This window comes from Alligator mississippiensis, chromosome 2, assembly GCF_030867095.1.
Source record: "Alligator mississippiensis isolate rAllMis1 chromosome 2, rAllMis1, whole genome shotgun sequence".
Taxonomy (NCBI): Eukaryota; Metazoa; Chordata; order Crocodylia; family Alligatoridae; genus Alligator; species Alligator mississippiensis.
In genome coordinates, this window is record NC_081825.1 from 280,389,720 (window position 1) to 280,413,246 (window position 23,527).

Genomic DNA, 23,527 nt, shown 5'->3' on the forward strand with positions numbered 1-23,527 from the left:
GAAATATCATAGGTAATGAATAGGCACCTTTACCCTCTCTGTACTTTTCAGGTACATATTGTGCCCCTTAACCAACACTACAGATGTGGATTAGAAAAAAATAGTTTCTTAAAACACAGATAACTGATGAAAAAAGTGGAAGAGATGAATACTATAATTATTGATACCATTTCCATATCCAGATATGGCAAATTCATGTGATGTCTCTAAGAAACTTGAAGATACAGGGTTGGTTCATCTGTACCAATGATGCTCTGCTCTCTCATATTGTGGAGTGACTAAATTTAGCCTTTTGAGAGAAACAAGAAGTTAAGGGACAAAGCAGGTGAGAGAAGGAAACAATTAAAGGAGTAATTCCAGAGTTTCACTTGGTAAGAACCTGAGTGGAAAGAACCTGAGTCAGTGAAAGAACCCAAGGGTGTTTATACACATGCTCCAGAGTGGGGAGGGGATAGGGATGGGGAGGAGTGTTTTAATTAGATTGTCTCATATATCAGCATCTTCGCACTGAAGAACGGCAGTGGGCACACTTTAACTAAAGCTCGTTGAATGAACTTTAGTTAAAGTGCCCCCACCACCATTATTTAGCACTATTCAGGAATGCTTATACACAAGACACAGAGGCTGACTGAAGTATGGTACTTACCACGCTTCGGGTGGCCAGCATAGAGGACAGTCTGGTTGTCCTCTATTGATACAAAACCGGACACCTTTATGTCCTCTATTTTTCTCTTCAAGAAGAGAAATCTTCAATCTCCAATCTTCAAGAGAAAAATAGAGGACATAAAGGTGGTGGGTTCCATATCAATAGAGGATAGAGGACACAGTAGCAGAAAACGGGAATGTCCTCTATGATGGCCACCCTAACCACGCTCCAGGAGACTTGATTAATCAATCGAGTCTGCTGTGGCATACTGTAATTGCAGTGTATCAGAGCTACCTTGCTTGTTGTGTATAGGTGCTCCAAACATATTATGCTGTTTGCAGGGTGCCATCTTTTGAAGAAAATGTAAGAATGGGGTCTTGACCACTTGTGGACCTTGAAGATCTCATGATGCAGTATGTTTCTAAGTAGTAGAAGCCTTAACCAACTTCAAACTCGGTGACTACTTTCTCTGTACTGACATTCTGTGAAATGTCAATAGGATAAAATATTTTTATTCTGTTACAATGAAGTGTTGTGTTCCACCTCGGATGAGACTAAATTTCAGTAGTAACTGAAGAACTTTATATATACATTAATTGTAAAGCACTTTAGGATCCTTTGGGAAGAGCAGCATTACAGTATGAAAATTAAAGATATATTATTAATGGGTTATTATAATAATGTGGGCTGAACATGATGAGATGTTTGAGAGACATGGGAATTATCTCCCTGTAGTTTTATTAATTTTCAAGAGGAAACAAAGATTTTCCTAGGCTCACAAATGATGTTTTTAAAGGTAACTAGTTTATAATATTTTCTTAGTAGATTTTTTTTTATAGCAATAATAAGCTAATGTTATAGCCAGAGTAATTTACTGTGCACTGGAACCTTCTGAACATATCTATGGTTTCAGAGAAACAAAATCCAAGCTTATTGCTGGATGTCATACATGTAAATGTATGAATCCTGCTTCTCCCTTTATATGCACTGCTTTTATATTGATAACTCCATTGATCTCAAGGCATTATTTCTGACTTACTCCAGGATAACTGAAAGCCGTTTCAGGCCATTGGTTCCTTCAGGATTTTGTCTGTATAGTAGTATTTGCTAATATAGCAATGTATTATCATTCATCCTTGTATCTGTCCAGTTAGCCATTGATCCATCCAAGCATAAGATATAGCGTAGGAGGAATTCCATTCTGCAAGATTAAATCTTCAGTTAAATGAACCTAAAGTGGCTTAGGGCGGGTCTGGCAGGCTATCCTGTTGGGAGTGTGTTAAAAAAGTAGTGCAAACTTATTTTCATAAGAATAGATCCATAATCTAGTGAGAAATCCATTTATGCCACATTGATTTGCTCATATTTCTTAGTAACATCCCATTTGTGAACAACTGGTGATTTTCAAGTCTGAACTGGTAAGATTAAAAGGGAATTATATAAATTAAGAGTAACCTCAGTCAACTCTATAGTTATGTTTTGTATAACTGGTGTATGTGAAATCAGAATCAAATCTTCTCTCTGTAAACCTATTGGAGTCTCTTAAAGTACTTCTTAGAAGTTTTGAATCTGTGAGTACTTTAAGAGACTCCAATGGGTTTTTTATGACCCATTGTAGCAACCTACAAACAAAGAAATACGAAACAGAGTCAAACATTTTACCAACAATTTGCAGAATTACAGAAGCACGCTGCAAAAAAAAAAAATGAACGTCAGCCATAGAGCCTGTGTTAGTAGATGGCTGAAATTCTAAAAAGAGTGTCTTGAATTTCTAACATTTTCTCCCACATTTCAGTTGCTAGTGAAGCAAGCCCAGTGAGAAAATCTGCTGGAAACCATGTAACATTGGCGATGCTTTCCATGGGAAAATGGATTAAATAATATACTTTCAAGTGCTGGCCTAAAGATACAGCTCTACATTATAGATAGAAGAAATTCTGACAGCCACATGGAAAATGTTGTCTCATTTTTGATTGCTTGAGTTTTGATAAGCTGGAGATTAGTCTACACTACAACGATTTGCAAGCAAAGCTATACTGGCATAGTTACACCAGCAAAGCCCCCTGCTGGAGATGAAGCTGATGTCTGCAAAGAGATGTCTTTGCTGACTGGCTTTCTTGTGTTCTTACCAGCCTCTGGCTTCTTTACTATCCATTCCATTCAGGAAGAGCACAGACTCATTGCAGATGCTTCCTCAGCCTGATGAAGGATAATTATACCCAAAAACTTGCAAAGAAGACTTTTTCCAACTATTTGAGTTGGCCTAATAAAAGATATCAGATTTACCCAAAGAACCTTGTCTGCCTATGTCCTTAGACCAAAACAACTGCTCTTTTGCTATGTCATTCAGGTCCCTGAACGACATGTGCCATGCCAGGAAAAGAATCCTTTTGCTCGGATAAGTAATGTCCATGCAGAGGTTTTTGCTATGTCAATTAGGGGTGTGATTTTTTTTCCATGCTTATTTCTCAATTTAGCTACATCAGTCATCTCCTTGAAATCTAGACCTGGACTGAGAGTTGCCTTGGCTTTCAAATGGTTATGAAGAGTTTGGGCCTCTGGAATGAATTGTTCTCTTGCTGGAAGAGAAATAAATAAGCAGAAGCTCAACACACATTTTAGATTATTTTTATTTGCGGCATGCATGTAATTCCTTCTTATCCTGAACAGCAGTGGCTAAAACAGCCAAAGGAAAAAAAAAGACAGCGGGGCCAGCACACACGTAGCTACGCCACAGACTACCAACTCAAACTCTCTGTTTTCAAAATCCAGAGCCCCGAACTTCCTTTCTCTGAAGTGGCCTGCACAGGAGAGGATTTGTGGTATATTTATACTGGTATACCTTCCCAGTGAGACTCAGCTTATGCTAGCAAAAGAGATAAAAAGCAGATCCAACTTATATCAGTTTTTCAAATAAGATAAGCTGTACCTACAAAAACACTTTCACCAGTATAACTGCATCTATGTTAGAGCTTTTGGTAGCAGTGCAGTGTTGATTAGAAGTGCGTCAGTAAAACCTCTACATATAGATTAGGCCTCTCTGTTTCTTGGGGTAACCTTTCCCCACCATAAACATTTTCAACTCCTTTTGTCTATGACCTATTACAGTCACTTCCTAAGTCAGGTGTCTTGGTGTTTTCTCAGAACCAGTGTCCCCATGAGTACCCCTGGGGCTTCCCTAAAGGTAGGTGATCTCCAGGTCTGCCTTGCCTTCTATCTGAAAAACCATGAAGCCAACCACCAGTTCAATATTACATGGTCCGGGACCCTCCTGTCCCACTGTCCAAACCTAGTTTACTTTGGAGTCACTCTTGATCAAATCCTCTCTTACAACAAACACATCTTGAAGACAAAAGGAAAGGTGAGCACTTGTATAACGACATTTTATATCAGCTCAACAACTTGAAATGGGGGGCTAGCCCCTTAACCATCCATACCACTGCTCTGGCTCTCAGTTTCTTTTCTGTCAAGTATGTGTGCCCTGTATGGGAGAGATCCTTACAGGCTAAGTACCTTGGCTCCATTCTGAATGATAGCTACTGATGTGTCACAGGATAGCTGAAGCCTACCAGCCTAAACAGTGTGTACCTGCTGGCTGGCATTGCTCCGCCTGACATCAGAAGAGCAGTGGCCAGCAGGATAGAAGATCAAGACAAATCAAAGATGTGAGACACCTGCTGTACAACCATCTCACAGCACACGAATGTCTGACATCATGCAGGAGCTTCCTCACCAGCACCCAGCCTCTTGATGCTACACCCAAGAAGACATGATTACAGATGTGGAATAAGAGGCTGAAAAACAACCCTGGACAGCGAAAACATTGACATTCCAGCAGCTGAGTCCTTGCCACTAGGGGTTGACAAACCATGGTAAAGGTGGCAATGTTTAAATCGTCTACAAACTACAGTTGGAGGCTCCAAGGAACTAATGAAGAAGTGGGGCTATACCATTGGTCCAACCACCTGGGGCTTTGGCACATGGGCTCAGACTATGCAACATCTGCGGCAATGCCTGCTACTTGAAGGCACGTGCACAATGAACAATCTTGCAAAGTATAGTAAATGAGCACAAAGATGTGTAACAAAATGGGCAAATATGGTGTGGAGACAAGAGAAGAAGAAGATCTCTAAATATAGAGTTTAGTTAAATGAGCCTCACTTAATATACAGGCATTCCACTACTGCTTTACCTGGACATAAAATGAAATCAGAATCTCCACACACAAAGGTGCACATATTTAATTTGGCACAATGTCATATTTTTAGGAGTTGTCTACACTTTAAAGGGTTTTTTGTGCAGGCAGTCAATGCCAGCAAAATATTTGTTTTGCTGATAAAGCTTAAAAGGAGTTCTATGCATAGAATGAGATATATTAGAAAAGGTCATTTTGACTTGTATTCTTGAATATACTTGAGGATTTTAGTCTCCATAGCTGTGTCATTTTGTGGGGAGCGTTTTTTTTCCACACTCTTTGCTGGTATAACTGTTCTAGCAATACATTTAAGTGTAAATTGTGCCTTAGTTAAACTAGTGCAACTGGGATTCTTCTGCCAGACAAGAAAGTATCCATTCATAGATTCATAGATGTTAGGGCTGGAAGGGACCTCAGTAGGTCATCGAGTCTGACCCTGGGCAGGAAAGAGTACTGGGGGTAAGATCCTACGAAGACAGATTGAGGGACCTGAATCTCTTCAGCCCCCACAAGAGAGAGTTGAGAGGTGGTTTTGTGGCTGTCTACAAGCTCATCGGGGGGTCAGCAGGGAATAGGGGATACTCTGTTTACCAGGGCACCCCTCAGGGTTACTAGAAATAATGGCCATAAACTGAAGGAGAGCAGATTTAGATTGGACAGGAAAAAATGATTTACAGTGAGGGCTGCCAAATATGGAATGAGCTTCCAAGGCAGGTGGTGCTTTCCCCTACACTGGAGGTGTTTAAAAGGAGATTGGACAACCACCTGGCTGAGGTTACTTAACCCGAGCGCTCTTTCCTGCCCAAAGCAGGGGGTCAGACTCAGTGATCTAATAGGTCCCTTCTGACCCTAGAAATTTATGAAATCTATGACCCCAACTAGGTGCTTGTCCAGTGTCCTCTTGAAGACCCCCAGGGTAGGGGACAGTACCACCTCCCTTGGAAGCCCAAGCCAATTTGCCACCCACCTGACCATTTAATCATCTACATCACATCCTGTCAGTTTATTTATGAGAACAGAACGAGATACCGTATCGAAGGCCTTCTTAAAGTCTAGGTACGTGACACCTACCGTGACTTCTGCATCTAAGCATTTTGTGAACTCATCATAAAAAGAAACAAGATTAGTCAGGCAGAATCTACCTACAGTGAATCCATGTTGATTTCCTTTCAGCATTATTTCCCCTGCTAGGCTCCCACAGATGTGATCCTTAATGATTTTTTCCAGAATTTTCATAGATTTCATAGATTTCATAGACATTAGGGCTGGAAGGGACCTCGGAAGATCATCGAGTCCAGCCCCCTGCCCCAGGGGCAGGAAGTCAGCTGGGCTCAAAGGATCCCAGCAAGAAAAACATTCAGGTTTCTCTTGAAGGCGTTCAAAGTAGGTGCTTGAATCACCTCCAGTAGCAGGCCATTCCAGACCTTGGGGGCTCAAACAGTAAAGAAGTTCTTCCTTATGTCCAGCCTGAAACAATCTTGCAGGAGTTTATAACCATTTGACCTTGGACTTCCCTGTTCAGCCAATGCTTTATCGAATGTCTGTTGCAGATCCCATTGAGGGTTAACTTAGAGTGCGATCACCATTGCGCAGGGCTGCAGTATTCTCTGGCAGATCTCCTGTGCTCTTCCTGAGCCCTGGGCTGTCACAGACCCGAGTCAATCCCATTGCCAATAAAAGGGGACAAAGGGGCCAAGAAGCCCTCTTGACTGAACAGGGAAGTCCAGGAAAGCCTAAGGGCAAAGAAAAAGGTATACAGGCTGTGGAAACAGGGGGTAGCTACCAAGAAGGAGTATACCTCCCTGACTCACACTTGCAGGGAATAATTAGGAAGGCCAAACCAGGATTAGAATTTAGGCTGGTGACAAAAATTAAGGACAACAAAAAGTCCTTCTTGGCCCCTTTGCCCCCTTTTATACACAATAGGATTGTCTTCTTCTGTGCCCGTAGGATCGCTCCCTTGAGGAACAACCACCCTTCCTAGACCCCCATTTTGCCAATGCTCTTGAGCTTTAATGCCTAGCTATCTAATCCCCTGAGCACTCTGAAGTCAGGCTTTCTGAAGTCTAGCACTTCAGCCCTGCTGGTTAGTTTACCCACCTTTCACTGGATAGTGAACTCAAACAATTGATGGTCACTATCCTCTAGGTTATCTTATACCTGCAGATTCCCCACCAGGTCATCCCCTGTAGCTAATACCAAGTCCAGCAAGGCATTTCCTCTAGTGCGATCGTATACCTCCTGCATCCAGTGGAGGCCCTTTATGCAGGCTAAGAACCTATGTGAACTGTTAGATTTGGCTGACTGCTCCTCCCAGCATATGTCAGGGTAGTTTAGGTCCCCCATGACAACCATATCTCTCGACCATACGGTCTCTGAGAGCTGTCTGGAGAATTCCAGGTCTAGCTTGTCCTCCAGGTGTGGCGGTCTATAGTAGTACCCACTACCAAGTCCCTTTCCCCTGACCCCCTTGTATCTTGACCCACAGTACCTCGGTTTGGTCCTCCTCTGATCCCATCTTGATTATAGAGGATCTATATTGTTCCTTAATATAGAGAGCAACACCCCTGCCCCTTTTTCCCTGCTCTACAACTTGTAACCCTCAATGCTTACTGCTCAATTGTGAGTAGGGTCCCACCAGGTTTCAGTTAGTCCAGCCAGGTCAAAGTTGTTGCTTGCAAGCAGGAGTGCAAGTTCCTCCTGCTTGTTCCTTCCCACCACAATCAAAAGAGGCTGTTGCCTTTAAGAAAATCTGTTTAATTATGTGGTAATACATGCATAAATAAACAGTTTACCTTAGTGCCTTCTAAGTGGGGAATAGCTGTACAAGCTGACCCTTCTGATTCCATGGAAGGTATTTTATTTTTGTAAAGCTATTAGCTTCATTTTTACTGTAAACAGATAGACTGTTAGGCTCCAGATCAATGAATACTTAGGGATTTTTAATTGCTTGATTTCTTTGGTTCATTGTGCAATATGTGTACAAAACACATACTCTTCAAATTTAATTGAAAGAAGAAATGTTTATAGACTGTAGGACTGGTTGAAAAAATAAAATAGTTATCCACAAACAATTTTGGGGAATGAAAGCTCTCAAGCTGGTTAACTGTGTTTCACAAAGTCCCATTGTGAGTTTATTTGAGAATGTTCAGACAGGCACTGGATAGCCATGGAAATGTTTGTGAATGCTGAAAGTTTCACAGGTTTTAGCACCAACATCTGGAAATGTCCCTCTACAATTGCACAGTTTATTGCTTATTGTTATTCCCTCTGTGTTTTTAAGTATTTCAATCATCCAGTGAAAAAAGGTGCAGGTCCCTGAGTCTTTGGAACCTCAGTACAGGAGCTGGGCTGAAGTTAATGCATCCTGATCCTGCTATATGGCAGAGGCCTAGATTTTTCTATACCTTTACACTGCTCATCTGAGGAAGTAAAGCTGATTTGTTTAACAGCATTTTTGTGCGTCACACTGATCATACAAATGCAGAGCATGAATAACAGGCTAAGTACAGACAGTGCTATAACTTATTGCACTTTACACACTTTACACAAAGTGCTATAAGTTGGAGTGGGACCTGGCCAAACAGACAGTCACTGTTCGGTGTATGTGGGAGGGCTGTGTGGGCCACTGGGGTGCTTCTGCACACAGCCTGGGAAATTGCCAGTCTCCCCTCTACCCCCGCAGCTGGGGACTGTCAGCAGCTGCCGACGGCAGAGGGAAGAGAGGGGGAATGGAGTCCCCCACACTGTAAAGGGCTCCCCACAGCTTGGTGGCTGGGGTCTGAGGCAGGGGGGAAGGCTGGGTCCTTGCAACCAAGCCTCTTGACAGCTGCAGCCTGGAGTGCAGCTAGGACTGGCACAAGGAAAGGGCTCTGGGGTCTGTGTCCCCGCAGCAATCCTGGCCAGGCAGTGAAACACTGATGCCTAGCCAGGCCTGCTGTGGGACCATTGTTGACAGTCACCAGACCTCAAAGCCAGTCCCCTGCAGCCTCTCTACCTCTGCCTGGGTAGCTGTGGGGTCGGTGGGGGGGGGGCCTTCCACACTGCCACCCTTCCTCCACCAGACTGCATGAGGGGCTGGGATCAGAGACTATCACTGACTCGGGTCTGTGACAGCACAGTGCTCAGGCAGAGCACAGGAGATCTGCCAGAGGATACTGCAGCCCTGCGCAATGGTGATTGCACTCTAAGTTAACCCTCAATGGGATCTGGCACAGATATTCGATAAAGCGTTGTAACAGAAAGCACTTTAGGTCAGTACACATCCATCCAGGATTAACTTAGAGCAGGATCTGCCATTTTTGAAGTGCTTTATGTGCTGTGAATGTCTGTTCTGTTATGGCTGTAAAGTGCTTCCTGCATGCTTTAAGCACGTTAAGTGTAATGTCTGTACCCACCCACAGTGGCTAGTGAGCAGCTTAAGCAAGCAGTTCAATCATAAACCAAAAGCTGAAAATGATTGGTTGAACAACTTGGCAAACACCAAAACAAATATAATCAGGATCAGTTTGCAAATGACTTGATAATCAAAATGAGCTAAAGCTTTAACTAACTGTCATTATTTGCAGCTATTAGTTAGTCAAACTCTCACTAGTAAATAAACACTTCAAGGGAATGAAATACCACAGTTGATTTTAATAAGAGAGTTTTAAATTATTTTTTAACATACTCAGAGACATTAACTTGGTTCCCATTGTAAATAAATACATCGGGGAAAAACTGTTATGAAACAATATTTTTTCATGAATTTCAGAAACAGCAACAACCACAATTACAGCAATTTTGATTTTATGCTTGTACTCTGGGTACTTTAAAAATGGCTAAATCAATTGGTTTAAATATTTAGAGATAACTGGAGGTATATGCAAATAATTACTGGATCAGGTTTACAGCATTCAGACAGAAAGCAGGGTAGATTTGCATTTTAAGGTGCCTATACATGTGCAGGTGGGCTGCTCTGATGTGCTGTAATTTCAGCACGTTGGAACAGATTCGGTTAATTGGGTCTGCTGGAGTGTGGCAATTACCATGCTCCAACAGCTTCCCGCATCTTGTGTATCAGTGTCTCCGTGCTTCAAAATGGCGGTGGGGGCACTTTATATAAAGCTTGTTTAACAATAATAAAGCACCCTTGGCATTGCAGGGCTGCCCTAGTCTCTGGCAGATCTCCCGCGCTCTGCCTGAGCACTGGGCTGGCCCTGCCCATTCAGCTGTCATGGATCCAGATTTGTTACATAAAGTGCCCTCGCCACCAATTGGAAGTGTGGGGCCATTGATACACAAAATGCTCTGGGAGCTTTAATTAGAGTGGCTCTCTGAGTCACTTTAATTAATGCATCCCCCTCTCCCCACTCCTGGAGCACGTGTATAAACACCCTTATAGACTAAGTAAATCAGAGCAGCAGCTTCCAAAGCTTATACACCTCTGATTTAGTTAGTCTAGTGTAAAGATGCCCTGCCTTCTGCCTGACCTTACACTAACAGGGCTAATCCAGCAGTGATCAGGATACTGAATATTGAATAGTGCCCCGGTGGAAGCCGTTGTGTTTGTTTGTTTATTTGATTTCTATGCCACCCTCTGCTAGAAAAGGCTCAGGGTGCAGGCGAGATGCCGATTTCAGCTGTGAAAGACTGAAAAGGGGAAGGGTACTTCTCCAATAGCTGCACACAGCTGAGCTAGACTTCTGCTGCCTGTTTCTTACCTGAGCACAAGGTTCAAGCGGGCAGCTAATGGCACTAGATACCGGCACACATGTACAGAGCCATACACTCCCAGGGTTGTCAAGGCAGCAGCTGTCAGAGGGAGTGCATTCAACACCCTCTTTAGGTGCTCCTCCAGCACATGCAGGCACGTTGTCTCTCTCTGCTGACTGGAAAAGCTGCTGGTACAGGAGTCCCTCTGCCAACAAACACTACCCACCTCCTATTCCCTCACATAAGTGCCCACCCCCTCTTATAGCTACCGAAAACTAAGTGCAATTCGATGTTTCCGTCTTCCACAAAATAGAAGAGCTCCATATTAAACTCCAGATATTAGTATATATTCATATGCACATCCTGAAGTAGGTATATGAACTAGAAATGACAACAAAATCCTCCGTAATGTTTACTGTTGATGCCATGTAAGCAATATTTACAGGGATTTTGGCAACTGGAATAATCTGAAGAGTAGCCACTGCTCAGTCGCAAGTGCATAACTCCCATTCACATTGGGCTCTTTGAAGCAGAACATACCCTTTTGTGTTTTATTTTTATTGAAGAACATGGAAAATGTCATATTTCAGTCTTAGAAACAATGACTGCCTTGAGAAGGTACTGAGTTAAAAAAAAGTGCTAGGTTAATTGTAACTTTAACTTTCATGATATTCTCTGGGTTTATTTAAACTGTTTTGCTGGCCCACTGGATCTTGCCTACAGTTAAGAGCTGACACTTATTTTACTGTTGCTGCAAAGTTACACTAGCAATATTAGGATGACAAGAAGTTCAAGACTTGATAAAGGACTGAGGTATGATTGGACACTGAGAGGTGCAGAAGACCCCCTCCTTTCACTTGGCACTTCTCTTTTTATTCTTTGATTAAAGTCTTTTTCCTTTACTTACATCCTCCATTAAGATGTCTCAGTGTCATTTAGGGTGTTAATTGAGAGGAGGTTTAAGCTCATCAAGGCGATTATAAGTGATAGTTAAAAATTTCTATATATGGCCTATGCTGGAATCAGCACAGTAGGATGCCATTTTTCTTTTATCTAACTGACATTGGTAATAATAGATGAAATTATTACTAAATCGCAGCTGCAGAGATGATATCATGATTTTTTTGTGTAATCTTTGATGAAAAATTAATTTTTGAGAGGGATAATTTAAAATGATTTAAATAGTATTATACTGAAGTCCTTACTGGTAATTAACACCAATCTTGTCAGAAGTGAATCCACTTTTGCAGCTGTTTCTAAAGATACCTACAGTATTTGTAACTTTTCTCTGAGTGAAATTACAGTGTTTGGACTTTATTTTTACTGTATAAGGACCATTAAAAGAAAGGGATGCTAATAGAGAAAGCTTTGTTCTCCAAAAGGGCCAAATTCCATTTTACGAATATCTCTTCATGTTTGTGCAATTAGTTATTCTCAGAATATTGCCAGAAATGTGTATATTAGCCAAATTTTGTATATCCACATATATCTACACATATAGATGTATATGTTCATGTATTTGCTATACACATATACACAACTTTGTCTGCAAGGGGTTTAATTGGTTGAACAGATGGCTGATCAGAAATGCTTCTTCATCTTCATCAGTGACTCGTCTTTCTTTCTTTGCATCGACTTTCATCACAGTGGCAAAAAAGTGCTCTAACGAGAAACAGCTGAAAATAGATTTTTCTTTGGTACTTTCATCATGCTTTAAATGACAGAAGTGGATTTTTTTGTCCTATATATAAAGACCTGCAGGAGAAGGTTAAAAAAGGAAATATAGTGAAATCTAAATAGAAAAATTTGAATGAGAATATGGGAGAGCCACAGATTATTCCTCTTATCTTCATATTTTACTTTCTTCTTTTTTTAAAGTACATGCTGATTTTTGACAAGATATATAGTCATGGTTATTCACGCCAGCTAGAGTACCTGCCAATCAGTATTTCTTTTCCTCAAGTTTGGTGCAGAAAGGGGGAGGGAGGGACGGGAGTTGAAAGATGACACAATGGCTTATACGACTGTTACTTTAGGTATGTATTCATTAAAATAGTAGTCACACAGCCGGCTTCTGCTGTTTCTGCAATTTTATTATACCCAAATCAAAGTGCAGCTTCTGTATAAATGAAATGAAATGCCTTATAAACAGAGTGCTGGGTTGTAGCAGGGGTTCACATATATGTAGATTGTAGTTAGATGATCTACATGCCCATAAATGAGCACTGTCTTATGTTTAAAATGTAACTGTAAGTTATTAGATACTTTTAGAGTATCTTAAATTCGCTTACAGTCATCTATTTTTTCTCTCGACATTCTCATGTGGTATTCAGGTATTATCTTACTCTCTTAGCAGATAGATAAATTGAAGCACACCTGATTAAGTGATTTGACAAAGTCCTAAAACAATTAGAGGGCAAAGTGGAAGAAGAACTTGAGGCATCTGGCATCCCATCCCTTTCTCTAACCAGTTGTTCACAATTTCTCCATTTACAAAGGGAAACTAACTCTTTGAGTGTTAAATATGTTATCATTGAAAGTGGAAGAATGTCCTGGTAGTCTCATGGAACCACAATAATTTGCCTTCATTTTTCTTCTCAAGATGGCAGGAGTTGGCACCTGGGAAAGGAACAATGATACCCAAATGATACACACTATTGTCAACTCTAATACTAAAAGAGTCTGAGAGAGAGATATGGAGGTCATGGCCACTACTGTACTGTTTGGTCTTTTGCTCTTTCTGTTGGTTCTTTAGGATAGGAAAGCTTAGAGGTGAAGAAAAAAGAAATGGCCCTAAGAGTTATTGCCTCAAAATCCAACTATGGCTGGTTATATGATAAGGTTGGTTAAAAATTTCAAAAAAACTGGGCACAGGTTGACTGCACTTTCTTCTTTCCAAGCAGGAATCACAAGATGAGGATGATGCTTTTCTGCTGGAAGGAGAAAGAAAAGATGCTCAGAATAAGAACAGCAGATTATAATTTTCTGAGCCTCTTCCTTCAGATCCTGTGACCCCCTTGTTTGCAGGCTTTGAAACCTTGATAAAAAGGGTGTGGGCTTAGGAGGAGGTAATCTTGGCTCAGGAGGTCCAACAGATGGTATTGGCAAATGGAACTGTAGGCTCCTGCAGTGTAGTGCAACACTCTGGAGGTGGCTAAGGGAGCAACAAGGTCATGGGAAGCAGCTGGTGGCATACACACTCAAGATGGCTCCTGCAAGAAATCAAAAACAGCCTAGTAGTGAGGAGAAAGTGGAGTACAGCTCAGAGTAAATGAAGCAGATCAGCATCCAGGTCTCCCATGAAGCTACTGTGAGAATTCATGAGGGTCAAAGGACCTGGCAGACAGAAGAGAGGGATCATTATCATGGCCTTATTTTGGCCTCTACTCTTTTCAGATAAACCTGGTTTATTTCATAGTGGACATTTATTAGGGAAAAAAAGCTGCCATTTTAATTTGGTACGTTGAGGCATTCATGGAAGTTACAGTTCAGAGATTGCCATTCTGTGATGCAGAGTAGGCCTGCTTCTCATTTCCCAGTGGAGTAATCTAGAGCAGACCCATCAATGTTAGAGACAGAACAACTGTGGGAAGAGAGGTGAGAATTAAGGCTGAAGTAACTTTCTCATTTTCTTTGGGTGGCATAGCCACTCCATTGCCAAGTTAGGGATAGTGAGAATCGTGCAGCAATTTCATGGCAGCTACTTCTCTTTTAAAAAGAGTTTAGTAGCCTCAGGTAAAGTAGTGTATCTCCTCCTAATCTATACTACTGATAGAGCTACTACCCCTATGGTTTTTAGGTCATTTGGGTAGCCTGGGAAAAAGCGATGGTGCTAAAACAAAATGAGAGGAGATCCATTTATATGTATATTTATCAGGTAGTGCTGATCATGGCCTACAATGTTATGGATGTGAGTTTATACAAACAGTTTCACATAGCTTTGGCCATTCACCTCAATCCTTAATTGCAATGAATTATCAATGACTTACCAAGTTGATGAACTGAATAGTTTTATGTCTTGTGACACATGACTAAGAAAACTAAAACAACAAAAAATGCAAAACAAAACACCCAATGAACAAAACCCAACCTCACTGGCCTGAAGCAAAGCTCCCTCCTGAGTTTCTAGCACAGCACAGACCCGGCTTCTACTTTTTTTTCAGGTGTTTTTAACTCTCTTCACCTGTGGCAGGCAGCTGTGAACAGAAGGCACAGGCATCTTGTTCCCTCTTTGGAAACAGAGTTCCCCCCAGCAGCTGTGCGAATGTGCTTGCTACTAAATCCTGGTCCAAAGCTGGGGCAGCTCTTGCATGGGGCTCCCACAGGTCTCTGGACACAGCAAGCGAGCAACTGCTTGCTCCTCTATGTGCTGGAGGAGGAGGATCCCTAAAGCCATGATCATTATGGGCAATGCAGCAAGGGGTGGATAAGTAAATCAGTGACCCCCAACAATGCAGGAATGTAAGTGCAGGAATGTAGGTGCAGAAGGAGGGGTTCCAGGCGTCTTCCGGGATGGGGACGCCCTGTGAGATAATGCAGGGAGCACGTTATCAGAGATCCATTAGCGCACCACAACAATACGTGCAAGAAGATATATATAAGAAATTCATGGGGTGCAAATGTCTGCACATATTGTAAGTGATAGGACAATTTCATAGGGGTGGTTGTTTAAGTGAAATTTAAAAAAGCAGATTTGCACACAAAATAAAGTTTACTTGATGACATAGAAATAGGAAAATAATAAAAATAAAAAAATGATAGGAATGACGAGAATAAAAATAAAATAGGAATACATTTAAAAAAAGATGAAAAAAGTTTTAAAATTTCAAAAAACTGTGTAAAAATATGTGTAAAATTAAATTAATTAAACAACACTTAATTAAATTATTTAAAGTAATGAAATCGCAGGACTTTCAGTCATCTGCACACATCAGCATGCTGTGAGCTATAGGCACCCCCTACTGTAATTTAATAGAAGAGATCAGCGGGGTGGATTGTTATGCAGCGCCCCCTGCAGTAATTTACAGTGAATAGTGCACTGAGCATTTCATGAGATTTAAGAGCGATGACGTGTACACAGTGATGGAAAAATAAAACCCACCGTTTCAGTTTAAGGGGCATAGAATGTAACCCAGAAGAACTAAACCCCCGTCATGTGTACAAGCACCCTAAGAGTCCTGGAAATCCCTTGAAATTTATCTGACTTCTTCTCCCTCCCTAAAAGTCTGTCACATGATAATTGTCCTTCCAGCTGAGGATGGCCAGATGTGGTGCCCTATGAAGCCTGTTGATAGTGTTTCCCAGATGGACTAATGGAGTCTTTTCAGAATAACACAGACGTGTTGCTTCTACAGCTTTTCATGCCCTTAGCTACTTAAGAACAAAGGGCTGAAATTATTCTTGTATTTGGATATTACATGTGGTACATTAGATTGAGAATAATACAATTCTGATCTGCCTCTCCTGTTGGTATTGGAAGTCAAATATTATATCATTGTCCCACCTGTAATTACAAAGAAAGACTGTTGCTTAAAATAAGGCTTCTTAAGTTTACTCAGCAGATTTATTTGTTAAGGAATAGGCTGATTACATGGAAATCCCAGAAATCTGGGAAATTACCCAGGAAATCCGGGACACTGCCCCCACCCCCCCGTGCTCTCACAAGTTAGAGGGGGCAGGGCTACATGCTGGGCAGGCAGCGGTGCCTGCTTGCTCGCCTGCAAGGCACTCAGCACCGTTCTGACTCCCAGCCAGGCGCAACCCTGCACCCCTGCACTTCCACGACGTTCGTTATAATTCTCAAAGGCCAGCCGAGATCAGCTTCTGTAATCTAGGACTGTCCTGGCTACTCCAGGACATATGGTCACCCTAGTTAAGGAAGGATGAATTAAAGATAACTAAGGGGGGAAAAAAACAATGTGGGCTTAGTCTGTTTTTTTGGTACATGATGCTATTTAAAGACTTGCTAGGTTTTTCTGAAGCGTACTTGTGCTCTATTTCTTTTTTCACATTAGCTGCTTAGGTCCTATTTAATCAGTACTATTGACTGAATAGTTGATTAAATGGTGATTTCATAAGAGTCAAAAATCTGAAAGGCTGATTTAAAGGGGGAAAGGTTGTTTAATATTTTTTGTAATTGGTTATGAATTTTATTTTAAGCAACAATTTGGTGTTAAAAAACACCAACAATAAAATACATCACATTAGCATGATTCATACCATCATAGGGAAGCAGAAATTAGGGGGCCTATACTAACTCTTGAAAACTTTTTTGCAAGTCAGTTTCAAAACAAGTTCCATTACATGGAAATATGCTCCATGAAACAAAGATTTTATATAGATTTTATATTCTTTACATAACAACAGGCTTACACTCTCAAACATTTTGCATTGGTTTTAAAAATGAGAAAATGTGTCAATGGTACTTGGTGTATAGTGAAATTCACAAAGGCTAGAGCATGTCGTAGCTTTAGCCGAGTTTGATGAAGTCTGAAGAATTTTTCCAAAATGGAAATACTCAGAAACAGAAAATGCTTTGGCAATCTTCAAAAGTTATATCAATATAGAATGGTTTCAAATTAATGGGAGGAATGCATTTTTTTTCTACAAGTGCTTCGCTTTGTGAGGTGAATAAAATAGAAATTTAGTCTTGTGGTTTAAGAGGCTATGATTCACATTTGTAAAAAGCCAAAACATTAAAAAAAAGATAAAAGCTTTTAAAGTACCAAACTTGGCCCTCAACTAGCAAGCAATAGACAGACCCCCAAAAGGAATCTCCCTGTCTTTTCCCCTTCTTTCTTCTTCGCTCCCTCCCTTTACTAGAACAATTGTGGTACTAAAGATAATACCAGAAGTATGCAATGTTTATCTAATATTCATGTGGTTTTCTTCTTACTATGCCATTAAGATGACTTGCCATTGTACTATGTGATTGCCTACTTTTTGAATGTGTGTTTTTTATTTCATAGTCATGCTTAACATTTTAACATACATTGACTTGATTTGTGTATTTTTGGACTCCAGAAATAGTGTTAAAAATCTTATTTACTATAAGCAGTACATGAAGAGAATTTAAATGCTTTATGGGATAGGTAGATATATCTGAACACACCTCAGTCATATGCACTCCAAAATGTTGTTGTTCCTACATTTGATTGTGTCATTTTACATATTCAAGAGATATTACATCCACAAGGATGTCAAATAAGAAAATATATAAAAGCTCTGCATTTTCTATGCAGGAAAAAAGGATGGGAAAAATAATATGGTATTGTACTATACTTAAGGATACTGGTCTATGGTGTTTATGCTGGAAAAACTAGCAAAATGAGCAGAATTTGATGGGCTGCATGGAATTTTACATTTAATGCTTCTTCACTATGGAAATCATGCAAAATTGCTTGAAAATGGTTGTCAAGTGTTTGATTGTAGCACTATAGAATCCCCAAGAAAAGAGAAAAGCCCACTGAAGTTTTGAGAACAATTGAATATCAAGTAACAGACTTGGTTGCTATCTTCATACTTCTGGTGCATTTATAAATGGTTTACCTTGTACTTTTTTTCTTTTCCTTTCCAAAACCAGGATTTAAAAGCCCCACATGGCAATAGCAATTGCCAGAGTAGAGCATGCACTGTTCTGGAATCCATTTAATCTGAGTTAATGTTATATATTTTGAACGGCAGACTTATTATTGGGCTTTCTTTTAATCTTATTTGTTACTCCCTCTCACATGGTATGTAGATGTGCCACTGGGGTATAGAAGTCTCAGCACTGTAGCATGTTAAAAGAGGGTTTGAATTCTAACATGTATACCTATTACTACACACTGTTGTTTGATATAGGAGGTAGACCGCTTAGCAGGTTATACGGTGATGATTTCAGTCCCAGACACACTAGGCCTCTGCTTTTTGTTAGTAGGATGTATATGGAATGGAATGGAACCCAGAATTTCACTTCCAAATTGCTGGTTCTTGAAGTCCATTCATTGTTTCTATTTGTCTTTTACATTTGACAGAACCCTATGCCCCATTGTATAGGTTAATGACCTCCCTACTGAAGGTCCCTCATTATGTAAATTCACCCGTGCTTATAGTCCATAAAAACCTAAATGGGGCTACATGTAGGATACAATCCAAACCATTCTGTTCATCCTGGGATTTTAGTTATCAGAGAAGTTATTATTGGTGTCTTGTAGCCATTTTCAGCCAGTGGAAATTCAATGTCAGTGAGTAATTTAGTGTCATGAGGATATCTCCTTCAGATTTTTCAACTGGATTTGGACAAACCAAAGAAGAAATGCCCTTCAGAGACCCTTTCCTAGGTTTATGTTGTGCCCCAATGCAGGACTTTGTATCTGAATACTCAGATAAGGCAAATGCAGTCAATAATCAGAGTGTAATCCAGACAGGTGCAGAGCTCAAGAAGAACTTTTTTTTCCCCTGAATTCGGCACTGAACACTTAGACACACATTACAGGGAAGGGAAGAGAAGGGAAGGGAAGGGAAGGGAGCATTTTCTCAAGCATCAGCTATTTGCTTTTACTAGAAAGTAGTCTCAGGAGTACATAGGCTGATGACTTAAACTTGTGCAGAAAAATATCCTATAGTAAAACACTGGAAATTGAATTGCCAGGGGAAATTTTTTTGCTCAGTGCATTATATATTTTTAGCTAGCATTTTCTATTGCTATCATGCAGGCTAAGTATAGACATTTTGCTTATTTATGATGCTGTAATCCCACCTTATCATTAGTGAGCGGTGAACTTCAAAAGGTTTGGAGAAGTATCTAAAGCAGTGGTCTTCAACACATAGCTCATGGACAAACCACAGGAAATTTAAAAGTTACAAGTGAGTTGACAGGGAGCAAAGTATGGTGTCTCTCACAGAGCTTTATTTGATGGGTATTGTTGCCCAATGGATGAAGGCTGGGGACCACTGATGCAAAAACTCAGTTGCTTATCCATAGTTCATTCAAAAAGCCAAACATGATAGTAAAGCATTGGCCTTTCCTTTAAAAATTCCCAGTAAGGCATGGGAGAGAAGTATACCAAGAACAGCCTCACTCCCACATTCTTCCATCACTGAGTTAGCGGGAAAGTCATCTGTAGAGTTATCAGCCATACAAGGACAGCTTGTTGGGTATTAGCATTATTAGAATCAGTAGTATCCTCATAGGTAAAATGTTTTCTACGTGTTCCCAATAAATCTGTAGAGCTTATAGGTATTAATTAAAGATGGAGGCTGCCTGTTTGTGGTAAATATTAAGGCCTAGATTTTCCACTGAAGGCAAGACAGTAAAAATCAGGAGAGAGGTTTGAGCACAAACTGATTGTTAACCAACCTTGCAGCACATCAGAGCTCTAAATGATGTGGGCTGCCAATGGCTGCAAAGGGGCATTCTAGAGATTGCAAGGATTCAGGGATAGGCACCATTCAAGCAACATCCACAGAGAAGAAGATGAGGGAAATGGTGATGCTGCACCACTGAAGAACATTTATCTCTGGAGAGACTTCCACAACTGGCTAAATTAGCTTTAGGGTTTGGAGACATGGCAAGCTTTAGATACAAAAAGCTTCAACTATATAGCAAAATCTAGGCCTCTGTTGAGATTCACACCATTAATATGGGGTCTTAGATATAGTCAAAAAAGGGCCTTTGCATGGGAGAGATCTGTAGGGGATGAGGGAAGATTTGAAGCATCAGAACAGCCACTGCTACTGCCTGACTGCAGTGGGGTCTGCATCTGCTGAACATCCCTTGCGCTGCTCTAACCCAATATCTATAGTTAGGTATCTGTTGGTGATTGATTCTCACTACACCTCTTAAAGTGTCCTGTGTGCATTAAGAAGTGAGTGCAGTATTTCACTTGCAGATGTTTCAACATAGCCATAAAGGTAGGAATGGTAAGACTTGACTAATGTGCATTAAGGCAATACCTACTATTTTCAGTGTCAGAAGAGAAGAAAGAAAGTGCAGAGTAAAATTTGTATCAGTGCAAGTAGCAGTGTAGGGAGGGGAAGGGGCAGGAATGAAGGGTATATATGAGAATATAATCAAACAAAGTCCATCATTACTTATGTTTATGGGGTCCCGTGGAAATGTGATCTGTCCTGTTGGATTTGTGTTTGATTTTTGGATAATGTTCTATCACACAGAGTCAGTACAGAGACAGAGTCATTATTGTTGCTGCATGTTATGGTGTTTTGGCACTTGGCCATTCTCTGCATACATGCCAAGATGCTTTTATAAAACCATTAAAAAAGCAGTACTAATTAGATATTTAGAGGAACAGAAATCCTGAAGGTTAAAATACCAGGGAAGCAGTTATGACCACAAGTGGGTGTTATATAAGTCAGTCCACAAAGGGTAATCTTCACTGAGCAAACACAATAAGCCTGACATTTCTTTTCTATTAAAATAACTTATAGTATTAAGCATATTTATATTTGTGCTGCTTACCTATGTTACCATTACTTGCTATCTTTATTGCATTCATGCTTAAAGACCTAAATCAGGATCATAATCCCACTGTACCTGGTGCTGCAGAAAAGCAAAGGAAAATACAGTTCTTGCCTTGAATTGCTTACACCCATAACATTTCTCAATACCCATAATATTTAAAAGTGTAACAAGATGCACAATGAGATGCACAACACAACAGAGCCAGAAGGTTGGCATGCTATGAAATTATTTTAATTGAAGACGGGAAAAGTTGCCTATATTTCAGTTTCCTCTGTCTGTAAACTTTTTTATGGGTACAGTAGAGACAGTTACAACTGGACAATAGAGAGGAACTAAGACACTGGGTTTTGAACCCACTTCAGACTGGGTGAATGCTACCAATTGTGATTGAAGGTTGAGGCTATCCCAGGGCAGAATCCAGGTTTATATCTGAATGTGTGGTGCCAATCCTTGGTGTCAGTGTTAGAGGGAGTCTTTCAAGTTCTGCCAGTTCTCACAAGAGTGCAGCCATTGCAGGTGATAACTAGTTTAGAACTGCTTTTCACTCAGGGTTTTTTGGGTACACTTAAAATGAAACTAGAAAAAGACTTTTTTTTAAAGGTTTGTATGTGCCAAACCAACTGGTAGGTTCAGATCCAAGCTTTGAAAGCCATTCTCTCCCAAAATATGAAGGGTCTTAGATCTGAGGTTCTTAGTATTATGAGTGCTCACTCAGTATTACTTGTGGCAAGTACTGCTCCTGACTACAGAATGAACATTACCAGTTTCAGATGTTTCTTATAGTTTGCTTCCACCTGCCAGATCAAGGCTTTCTCTACAAGCCACATGGGCTACCTTTTATCCCAGTACTAATCATCCAGTGCCCCAGGAGTTGGTCCAGTCAGTGACCCTATGGAATGGCAGCACCGGGGGTGGCTGATAGAGCGGTTGATGTTCTACTGGTGATTTGCTCAGGTCTTAAAATCTCATAAACTCAACATTACTGGGTAGCTTCTACTCAGGCTTCTGGGAGTGGTGTGTGAGAGCACCATATTTTAGCAGAAATGGAAATGATAAACTGAGCCCTGGGCAGAACATCGTAGTTGTCTGTTAAATGTCTTTACATACTTCTATTTAAGTGCCCAGTTTAGTTTTCCAATGCCTCTTCCCTTTTTCCAAGGAATCCTGTATCCCGAAATTTGACTGAGAGACTTTCCAGAACATCAATATATGAGACCACAAGTGCTGACCAAAGTATGAAACACATCAAAATTGTTGTCTGTGGTGAAATGATACAGCTCACTGAGGTTGTACTCAAGCAAGTCCATGCATACAGACAGCATATAAATATATTCAGATATCTATAAAATCCTTCGTCCGGCAATATAGTCTGTTAAAAGTGTGGAGGGAGAATGGTATGATTCTGTGACTTGAAGAAAAAAATGGAAAATTTAGTTTTAGTATTGTAACTAGAACAGAGTCTGACCCAGCAACCTTTTCCCATAATTGACTTACATTATCAGAGTTTTCCTGTGTGGACACCTCTTTATTTTTGGTTACAGGATTTTGTAATTCTCCTTCAGCGTGATAGATTGTGTTTGTCAGCTTCAGGGTATCTTGGTATAGATATATAATAAAAGGATATGTATCTATTTATAATCTCTATCTAAATCTATGTGTTCACTATGTATACATACACATAATATATGAATATATAGTATAAATATGGTGTGTGCATGCACACACACACACACACACACACACACATACACAAATTAATACTTTGATGTCTTTAGCATTTTCAACTAATTATACCTTCCAGTCTCATGTTAATTCCCATTTGAAACATTTGGCACTATTCCTCCTAATTCATTTATATTAATGAGGGGAGGATCCTCTAAGCAATAATCAGTTAAAAATCATGACTAGCTTTGTTAATAAATACCAGATTGGTGCATGATACAGTATTGGCTTGTCCTTAATTAGGAAGCACTGGAAGGGGCACCAAGAGGGAAATACTCATAAATTTTTCTTTTTAAGTCTAACTGCTCTCTTTCTCATATTGCATCTTTGAAATGGAGAGAAAAATTGTAACTTTGAAATTCCTTAATTTTCATATACTTAAGATAGCTTATGATTAATTAAGATATAGATTTAATACTAAAAGTGTTTTTTTTTTACCAATTCTGTTTGTTTGAAAGAAATCTGGAGAAACCTTGTGCAATATTGCAAAGTAGCAGGTAATTTAAATGTTTAATTTAAATACTGGTAAAGTAGAAGCTGGTTAAATCTTATGAGAAAGAGACTGGTTGGCTCAGGGCAATAGTGATGAGCTAGTTCAGCTCTCATTTCTAGGTGACTGACTGGAATCATGTCCACATAAGAATGGAAAGTTATTCCCATCCATGTGTATTCAGTGGTGGCCTCAGTTCATTTCCCATGGGATGGGCAACTTTAACACTCATGAACCTTTCTACACTTAGCCAGCTGAGCAGGGAACACAAAGAGTGGGTGGGCATGGGCTGCAGAGCATGAATCTTTTTTTTTCTTA

General features: G+C 40.3%; 1 long non-coding RNA gene across 5 annotated transcripts in view; it reads left to right on the forward strand.

Moving 5' to 3' along the window:
- Window positions 1–23,527, forward strand: part of LOC109281679 (uncharacterized) — a 243,677-nt gene that overhangs the window by 197,594 nt on the left and 22,556 nt on the right. The window lies entirely within an intron of this gene.